A 9849-nucleotide genomic window follows, 5' to 3' on the forward strand; every position below is an offset into this window, starting at 1 on the left:
AGTTAAAGACACTGCCCAGTGTGGGCATGAGCCACGTTGCTCAGGGAAAATCCCAGGTCTGATCCTCGGTCTGTATTGACTGAACTGATTTCAGCTAGAGCAGCGGTATCAACATAACATTTGCCTCAGTCTACTTATTCCTGATCACTATCCGGTGCCCCTTGATGAAAAGTGTGTGGATATTGGGTGAAAACATTATTTGCCTTGGACGTGATGCGCCCCTGACCCCTGTGATTGAGTAGACTTCGCAAAACTCATTGGTTCGGCTTACAGATGAAAAATGGCCCATTAGCGAAGGGATCAGAGGATGACACTAGTAGTCATACAACTTTCCAAGCAGAAGTCTTTGGGGGTAACTTTGGCCAAAGGGTGAAAACAGGCGCTAAATAGGTGCAGTGCTAGTAAGACACATCTGGATTCAGCACACAATTTTGATCCCAAGTGATGATTACCATAATTTGACCTTGCCTGGAAGTGCTAAACAAACAGACCTGGGAGACAGAAGCCAGTGGGTTCTCTCTGATGATGTCCTGAACAAAACATGCCTCCCGGACAGGGGTGGCACTGAGATACCTCCTGCAATCTGCTATCGTTACTAAAGGTTCCTGGTGGGCAAGGGCGCCAAGCAATTCCTGTACCTGTTGGTGCACAAAGAAAATAGGATTAGTGTTACTCTTTTATGTATACATTAAAAGGGAATTATTTTCTGGGACTTCTCATTTATGTTTTACTAAACTGTAAATGAGATAGATTTCTTTTAGAAAATAACATTTTGGCATTCAGTATATGAGTAATTTAACTCATGAGACTTGTCGCCGAGAGCATGCAGAAATCAAACACAGGCAGCAGAAAGAGCATGCGGCAAACCAGTCCCTCCCATCCTTTCCTTCAACAACTATCTGTCCCACCTGTGACAGGGACTGTGGTTCTCGTATTGGACTGTTCAATAAGAACTCATGCTAAGAGTGGAAACAAGTCTTCTTCGACTCCGAGGGACTGCCTATGATGATGATGAGACATCACAAGATAGAAAGTGATAGGAAACTAATCCAGTAGGGACTACTTCACTCAGACTTCCATTTATTATGGTGAGACCATACCTGCGTACCGTTTGGGTCTCCTTGTTTAACGAGGGATATACTTGCGTTGGAGGCAGTTCAGAGCGGGTTCACAAGGTTGATTCCTGAGATGAAGGGGTTGTCTTGTGAAGAATGGGTTGGGCCTATGCTCATTGAAGTTTGGAAGAATGGGAGGTGATCTTATTGAAATGTAAAGGATTGTGGGGGTGTTTGGCAGGGTGTATGCAGGGAGGATGTTTCCCATTGTGGGGGAGTCTAGAACTAGGGGGCATAGTTTCAGAATAAGGGGTCGCTCATTTAAGACAGCGATGAGGAGGAATTTCTTCTCTTGTAGGAGTTATGAATCTTTGGAATTCTCTGTCCCAGAGAGCTGTGTAGGCTGGGTCATTAAATATATTTAAGTTGGAGATAGACAAATTTTTGAAGGATCAGGCAGTCAAGGGTTATGGGGAGCAGGCAGGGAAGTGGAGTTGAGGCCAGGATCGGTTCAGCCAAGATCTTATTGAATGGCGAAGCAGGCTTGAGGGGCCATATGGCCTACTCCTGCTCCTATTTCTTATGTTCTTATGTAAAGGATATTTATAATATAAATGACATATTTCAATGCTTTTTGCCTGCTTTGTAATATGTCAAATGGAATCGTCAAACGAGCACTTCGTTGAATAGTCTGCGGCAACTGTGTGAGCTTTGATAAGAACATAAGAACATAAGAAATAGGAGCAGGAGTAGGCCATACGGCCCCTCGAGCCTGCTCCACCATTTAATACGATCATGGCTGATCTGATCATGGACTCAGCTCCAATTCCCCGTCCGTTCCCCATAACCTCTTATCCCCTTATCGTTTAAGAAACTGTCTATTTCTGTCTTAAATTTATTCAATGTCCCAGCTTCTACAGCTCTCTGAGGCAGTGAATTCCACAGATTTACAACCCTCTGAGAGAAGAAATTTCTCCTCATCTCAGTTTTAAATGGGCAGCCCCTGATCTCCAAGAGATACTGATTTCTCTGTGGCTGTTGTGTGTTACTTGCATCATTGCTAATTGCAAAGTACCTTTTGGACAGTAATATCCGGCAGGACATGGCTGTAGAGCTGTAGTCAGGTCGTGGGATAGCAAAGGGAAGCAGGAATAGCCAGCTGGGCATGAGTCGCATTCCGAGGCACCTGCGAATGATAGACAGGATTACGTAACAGATAGATCTCGTGTACGGTAAATCTATCTGGCACTGATTGCAGCAAACACACCAGGTTTGGAAATTCAGATTTAGCTGTGCAACTTCACCTACTGTGTGAACTGAGAACAAATTCCATGGGATGCACAATAAATGCGATACGAAAATCAAAACATGTGAGGGAAGGAAAGGATGACATCCGGGTCAATTATCTGTGCAGTTTATCACTCAGGCATAACTCTTTGTCAGAACTCACAATAATGGTGATGGCAGATTCACTCAGTTTTGGTTCCAGTGGAAATTTGGATGATAAAGCGAACAGGCAAAGACTTGCTAACCGATTGAGCCTACTTCTTACCAATAAACAATGCACAGTTAAGCTATGACAGAGAATTGCTCCTTGTTGCTTAGAAAAGAAGAAAAGAAAGAACATTAATTTCTATAGCGCCTTTCATGACCTTAGGTTATCCCAAAACGCTTAACAGCCAATGAAATACTTTTTGCAATGTAATCGCTGTTGTAACATAGGAAATGCGGCTGGCAATATGTACACAGCAAGGTCCCACAAACAGGAATGTGATATTGACCAGATCTGTTATAGAGATGTTGGTTTGAGGGATAAATATTGACCAGGAGACTGGGGATAAGTCCCCTGCTCTCCAAAGGCGCTTCACAGGAGCATTATCAGACAAATTTGACACTGAGCCACATAAGGCCATATTAGGACAGATGGACCATAGGAACAAGAGTCAGCCATTCATCCCTTCGAGCCTGTTCCACCAGTCAATCAGATCAAGGCTGATCTGCAACTTAACTCTATGGGCTCAATTTTCCCCAATGGCGTTTTTTTGGCGTATTGCAAGAGTTACGCCGGTTACTTTTGGCCCCGATTACTCCAAAAGAATAACTAGCAAGTTTCCCCATTCTATTTTTTGAATTTGCACAGCATGTCCTTTGGCTTTGGGGGGGTGGAGCCTAATGTCTGTGCCGGAAAAAACAATGCCTCCTCCTTCTGCGCATGCGCGATAAAAAACGGATGTTTTTGACGTGATTGCTATGGGCGCGCATGCCCAGTACAGCTCCCGGTCTGCATTCGGTCTTTTTTAAAGAGCCAGTTGTGTGTAAGAACTTTAATTCTCATTGGAAAAATCGGAGCTGCAATACAAGATGCAATACGGCTCAATGACCAAGAATTTCTTACAGGATGAAGTGGAGGCACTAATTACTGTAATTGAGGACAGGTGGCACGAGCTGGACACCAGCAGAGGTCACATAAAAGTTTCACCAAAAGGAATGAAGAAACGCTGGAACCAACTTGCAGAAGATTACTGGGCAATGGTGACCACCCCGAGGTCTGGAGACCAGGGCAAAAAGAAGTGGCAGGACCTTGGTCAAGTAGTTAGTGTAAGTAATATTTCCATTTATTCACTGGAATTGCAATTGTAAATGTGACCATCTGTATATGTCCCACCCAGCAGAAAGACACCCTCTCTAAAAAGTTAAATTTTCATCTTTGCAGAGGAAGGTGGAACACAACAAAAGGGAAAGAACTCGAACGGGAGGAGACCCGGCAAATCTGCACCCACTGACACCTTTGGAAGAGAGGGTCGCTGCTTTGATGGGTCCTGCCTGGAGAAAAGCAACCACCACTGCACAAGTTGGCCCCACAGTCGAGGGAGAGGGTAAGTCCTGCAAATTCCACAGTCTGGCTTTACTAAGTGTTAAGTACTGCGCGGGCTAGCCATGCTTCGGTTCATGGGGATGTCTCCATCAGCTACGCTTCGGTTGATGCAATGTGCTATCATTCATCGTGGTCCTTCAAATCAGCCTGCTGCCTGCGCTGTGTGAGCCTACTCATACCACCCACCCTGCCCCCTCCTCTGCTGCTCACCATTTGTCTGTTCTGTTATATTTTTCAGAACTTGAGACCAACCCTGACGATGCAGAAGAAGATTCAGAAGCGGACGAACCTGAAGAGGAGAACATCTTCCAATCCCACCTTCCAGACCAAGAGCATGGGGGTGAGGGGGTGGGGAGGGGGAGGTGATGGATTAAATCCCCATTATTGTACTCACTCTGGAGGAGGTGCAGGTGCCGCCCATTGAGGTGCCAGGCCCTTTCCTGAGTGGTACGAGTGTTGGGACATTCCATGGTTTCTCACAGTCCGAGGCTGGGGATTCCACTAGGATGCAGCGAGCCACACCCAGGGCCCCACCATCCGAGGCTGCAGGTCCCAGTGGAATGCAGCGAGCCACACCCAGGGCCCCACCATCCGAGGCTGCAGGTCCCAGTGGAATGCAGCGAGCCACACCCAGGGTGAGGATGGGAAGGAGAGCTCGACAGCACTCACCTGAGGTGCAGGATCTAACAGATGTAGTTCAGATGATGGCAATGAGTGGGGAGAGCATTGACCTTACACGATCACTCCTGGACACCATCAGTGGGGTGGATGATGAGGTATCGGGACTGTCGGGAGAAGTAACAACACTCACACGAGAAATGGGAACTCTGTCCGGGCACATGAGGGAGGGAATATCGCAGATAGCTGATACAATGTCGTTGCACATGAGGGAGGGAATGTTGGAGGTAGTTGAGACACTGTCAGGGTACATGAGGGAGGGAATGTCGGAGTTAGCTGCTGCAATAAGAGAAAACACCCAGACCCCGTGCCCATTGACAGAATCAACTGCCACTCCCACTCCAATCCACAGACCAGCCTCTGAAGAGGCCCAAGCCGGGCCCTCCACATTACCGTCTGTCGCCCCCCCCCCACCCTCCTCCCCCTTTAATAGGAGCACGTTACCCAAGATGGTACCAACCTGAGAAATACTACGCCACTGCCTGTGCCAAGACTAAGCGCAGCGGATGGTCTTACAATAAGGTGGAGGAGAGATGAGTGCAGCCTTTCTTTGCTGCTGTTGTTGTTGTTATTATTATTGTTGTTACTGTTGTAACTGTTCTCGAATTAAAAGCTTTTTGTAAGTTATGTAAATTTACAAGTTTAAAAGTTTGTAAGTGATCTTAAAGTTTTTAAGTGATCTTAACTGAAAACTTTAAAGTTTGAAGTACAAACAAGTGTTTGTTAAACTTTTGAATAAAATATATTTTAAATTATAACTGAATCATTTCTATTATTTGTTCCATTAACACAACACAACATTACGCAACAGGTCCAAACAGTAGACATGGTCCATTTGGAATAGTTGCCGCTGAGCCTTCAGGCAGCAAAGCGTTCACGGATAAGCTGTTGGCGCAAGGCTCGAGCAATCGTTAAAGGGGCAGGACGGCCCGCCATACTCCGCCGTCGTGCTCCGGGTTCAGGTAGTTGCATGGCTTCCTCATCCTCCTTCTCCTCCTCATCATCTGCATCTTCTTCCTCATCATCAATCACTCTCATCTCAGGTGGGTCATCTACTACCAGCTGCTGCTGCCTCATGATGGCTAAGTTATGCAGCATGCAGCAGACAACAGTGAACTGACCGACAATCTCAGAGGAGTATTGCAAGTAGCCTCCGGAATGGTCCAGGCATTGGAAAGGCTGTCTCAAGATGCCAATGGTCCTCTCTATTATGCTGCGTGTCGCAAAGTGGGACATAGTATATTCCCGGTCAGCTTCCGTCCGGGACACGCGTAGGAGCGTCATGAGCCAAGTGTTGAGGCCCAGCAGCCAGCTCTGCCCTTCTGGCTGCTGCTGAAACATGGCAGATATAGTGCTCTCGCGTAGGATGAATGTATCATGGGTGCTCCCAGGGTATTTCTCATCAACTGACATGATGCGATGCATGTCGTCACACACGAGCTGCACATTAATGGAGTGGAAGCCTTTTCTGTTCCTGTACATCTTGAAATCCTCCAAAGGTGCTTGCAAGGCGATGTGAGTACAATCAATGCAGCCCTGTACCTTTGTGAAGCCAGCAATCCTGGAGAAGCCCCCAGCCCTGTCATGCATTGCCTGGGCGGTCATGGGGAACTTTATGTAGTTATTTCTCCGGGCATATAGTGCAGCAGTCACCTGCCGAATGCAGATATGTGTTACATGTTGAGAAATGGTGCACACTCCCCTCAGTTATGGCCTGGAATGATCCGGATGCATAGAATGAAAGTGCAGCTGTAACCTTCACTTCAACTGCCAAAGCAGTCCTCCTGATGTTTGTAGGTTGCAGGTCTGCTTTCACTAACTCACAGATCTTGGTTACAACTTCTTCTCACACAGTCTGCATCACTCAGGTGCAGGTAAGGGTTCTCGTCCCTTCAGTTCAGCTTTCACCCCCCCCCCCACCACTGGGCTTCTTTTGAAGCCGAGCACTGTGTCCAGGCGAGAGACTAATTCTGCTGGCTGAAGCTCCGACCCTCGAGCCCGGTTTGGGGACGTTCGGTGGTGGTGTGGCACTTTGAAAAAAATCCAAGATTTAAGAATTGCACTGAACTTCCATTTTCTGCATTTTAAATATGAAAATATTTAATGTGTTCTTGACTCCCTCCAAAACTTTGCCTAAAAACATTGGCGTCGTTCTGCACCGATTTTTTAATGTGCGTTGCTTTTTCTTAAGAAAGTTTTTTGGGAGTGGTCACATACGCCATCTTAGGAAAAATGTAAGTTGGCTAAACTTGCATAAATGTAAAAAACTGGTGCAGACATCAGGTTACAACCCCATGACGCAAAAAGAACGAACCTAAAAAAATCGTAACTAACTGAGTTACGCTGGCGCACAATCTTTGGGGAAACTTGGATATTTTAATTTAGGCCAAAAAAAGCGGCATACGCCAAAAAAACAGTGCAGATCATTGGGGAAAATTGAGCCTGATATACCTGCCTTTGGACCATATCCTTTAATACCTCTGGTTAACAAAACGCTAACAATCTCAGATTTTAAATTTAAGAATAGATCCAGCATCAATTGCCGTTTGCGCAAGAGAGTTTCAAACCTCTACCACCCTTTGTGTGTAGAAGTGCTTCCTAATTTCACTCCTGACAGGTCTGGCTGTTTTTTTTTACTGCATTTAAAAATTTGAATATCGAATAAATTGAACAAAGAAATGTAAATAACTCAGCAAAGTGGGAAATCACTGCTAACCAAAATTGAATCATCAGATAATTTGAATTAAGCAGCTTTGAATGAAGCAGCTTTGAGTGAAGTGGAGTTTGACTGCCCATCTGCTAATCGCAGTGTTAGTACTGTCCCACTAATACCGTTAGATAGAATGCACGTTTGTTACCTTGAGCTCTGGTGTAAGTTCCACTGTGACAGGGCTGAGGTCGAGAACTGCCAATTGGACAATGCATCCCAGCTGGACAGAGGAATGAACTTGGATCAGGTACAGTTTGACCTTCAGGACAGTAATATCCACCCGAGCATCGCTCAGTGACGACACTCATGCCGGAGACAGGACAGTAAAACCCAGCTGAAAAGCAAAATGATCACATTTCCAATGACATAGTTCCTACAGCTTACATATCCAGAGTACAGAGATAAACAAGTAAAACAGTGGCAAATATCAAGAAATACACAATAACACCTTAATAATAATTTCGAACAGCATTAAATCACCTCAATCCAAAGCAGCTGATGCATTTTTTTTATTCATTCCTGGGATATGGGCGACGCTGGCAAGGCCGGCATTTATTTGCCCATCCCTAATTGCTCTTGAGAAGGTGGTGGTGAGCCGCCTTCTTGAACTGCTGCAGTCGGTATTTTTTTTTTTTTTTAAATTCATAGCCAATCGTTCCAATTCTTTGTCAAATCACAAACGCCAGAGGTCACCTTGCACATGCCAAGGATCACTCTGCGCCAATGCTCTTAGCCAAAAGGCCTAGAGCCACTGCACCGTTCCTGGAAGTACTGCAATACCAGGTTCGTGCCATGGAGGTGGATGGGTCAGGTCCCCCACACACCTCCGTGGAGGTGGATGGGTCAAGCCATCCCACCCACCTCCTGTTTCCAAAAAAGCAAGCATATACCTTCCTGACCAGGGAGAAACCACCCGGAGGTCATGGTGGCTGATCAGGTTAGTTATGCATGATCTTAGCCAAAAGGCCGAGAACGCTTGATTTCTTTATGCTCTCGGCAATGAGATTCGAAGCGCAGTCGGTATAGTGAAGGTGCTCCCACAGTGCTGTTAGGGAGGGAGTTCCAGGATTTTGACCTAGTGACGATGAAGGAACGGCCGATATATTTCCAAGTCAGGATGGTGTGTAACTTGGAGGGGAACGTGGAGGTGGTGGTGTTCCCATGCGCCTGCTTCCCTCGTCCTTCTCGGAGATAGAGGCCGCAGGTTTGAGAGGTGCTGTTGAAGATGCCTTGGCGAGTTAAATATAGTGCACCTTGTAGATGCAAATCCCTTTACAACCAATGAAGTACTTTTTGAAGTGTAGTCACTCTTGTAATGTAGAAGATGTGGCAGTCAATCTGCGCGCAGCAAGCTCTCACAAACAGCAATGTGATAATGATCACATAATCTGTTTTAATGATGTTGATTGAAGGATAAATATTGGCCAGGACACCGGGGATAACTCTCCTGCTCTTCTTCGAAATAGTGCTGTGGGATCTTTTACATCCACCTGAGTAGACCGGGCCTCAGTTTAACGTCTCATCCGAAAGACGGCACCTCCGACAGTGCAGCGCTCCCTCAGCACTGCACTGGGAGTGTCAGCCTAGATTTTTGTGCTCAAGTCCCTGGAGTGGGACTTGAAGCCACAACTTTCCGACTCAGAGGTGATGGTGCTACACACTGAGGCACTGCTGACGCTGTGGAGGGAATGAACGTTGAAGGTGGTGGATGGGGTGCCAATCAAGCAGGCTGCTTTGTCCTGGATGGTGTCGAGCTTCTTGAGTGTTTTTGGAGCTGCACTCATCCAGGCAAATAGAAAGTATTCCATCACACTCCTGACTTGTGCCTTGTAGATGGTGGAAAGGCTTTGGGAAGTCGTGAGGTGAGTCACTCACCACAGAATACACAGCCTCTGACCCGCTCTTGCAGCCACAGTATTTAAGTGGCTGGTCCAATTCAGCTTCTAGTCAATGGTGACCACACAGGATGTTAGGTGGGGGACTCGCCGATGGTAATTCCATTGAATTTCAAGAGGAGGTGGCTAGACCTTCTCTCGTTGGAGATGGCCATTGCCTGGCACTCCTGTGGCACGAATGCTACTTGCATAACCTCTTTATCTTCATCAGGTTAATAGAGTTCCAATCAAGTTGTGGGCTATATGAATAGTCTTTGTTATTCGGTCGTAAAACACCATTTGATGGTAATAATTACACTTAAAAGCATTAGCTGCTATTTTAACTCATTCTTCCCCAGGGTCTCAAAACTCTGGAATTCCTTACCTTCCCCTGATCACCCAATCTTCTCTCCTACTCCTCCGGCCTTCATAGAATCATAGAAGTTTACAGCACAGGAGGAGGCCATTCGGCCCATATTGTCCGTTCAAGTCGACAAAGACTTATCCAACCTAATCGCACTTTACCGCTCATGGTCCGTAGCCATGTAGGTTACAGCACTTCAAGTACACATCCAAGTACTTTTTGAAAGTGGTTAGGGTTTCTGCCTCTACCACCCTTTCAGGCAGTGAGTTCCAGACCCCACCACCTTCTGGGTG

The 9849-nt window shown here is 46.3% G+C and overlaps 1 pseudogene; it reads right to left on the minus strand.

Annotated features, from left to right (window-relative positions):
• Positions 1-8064: 8064 nt before the first annotated feature.
• LOC139250099 (U2 spliceosomal RNA) lies at positions 8065-8296 on the minus strand (annotated as a pseudogene).
• Positions 8297-9849: the final 1553 nt, after the last annotated feature.

This window comes from Pristiophorus japonicus, unplaced genomic scaffold (assembly GCF_044704955.1).
Source record: "Pristiophorus japonicus isolate sPriJap1 unplaced genomic scaffold, sPriJap1.hap1 HAP1_SCAFFOLD_348, whole genome shotgun sequence".
NCBI lineage: Eukaryota > Metazoa > Chordata > Chondrichthyes > Pristiophoridae > Pristiophorus > Pristiophorus japonicus.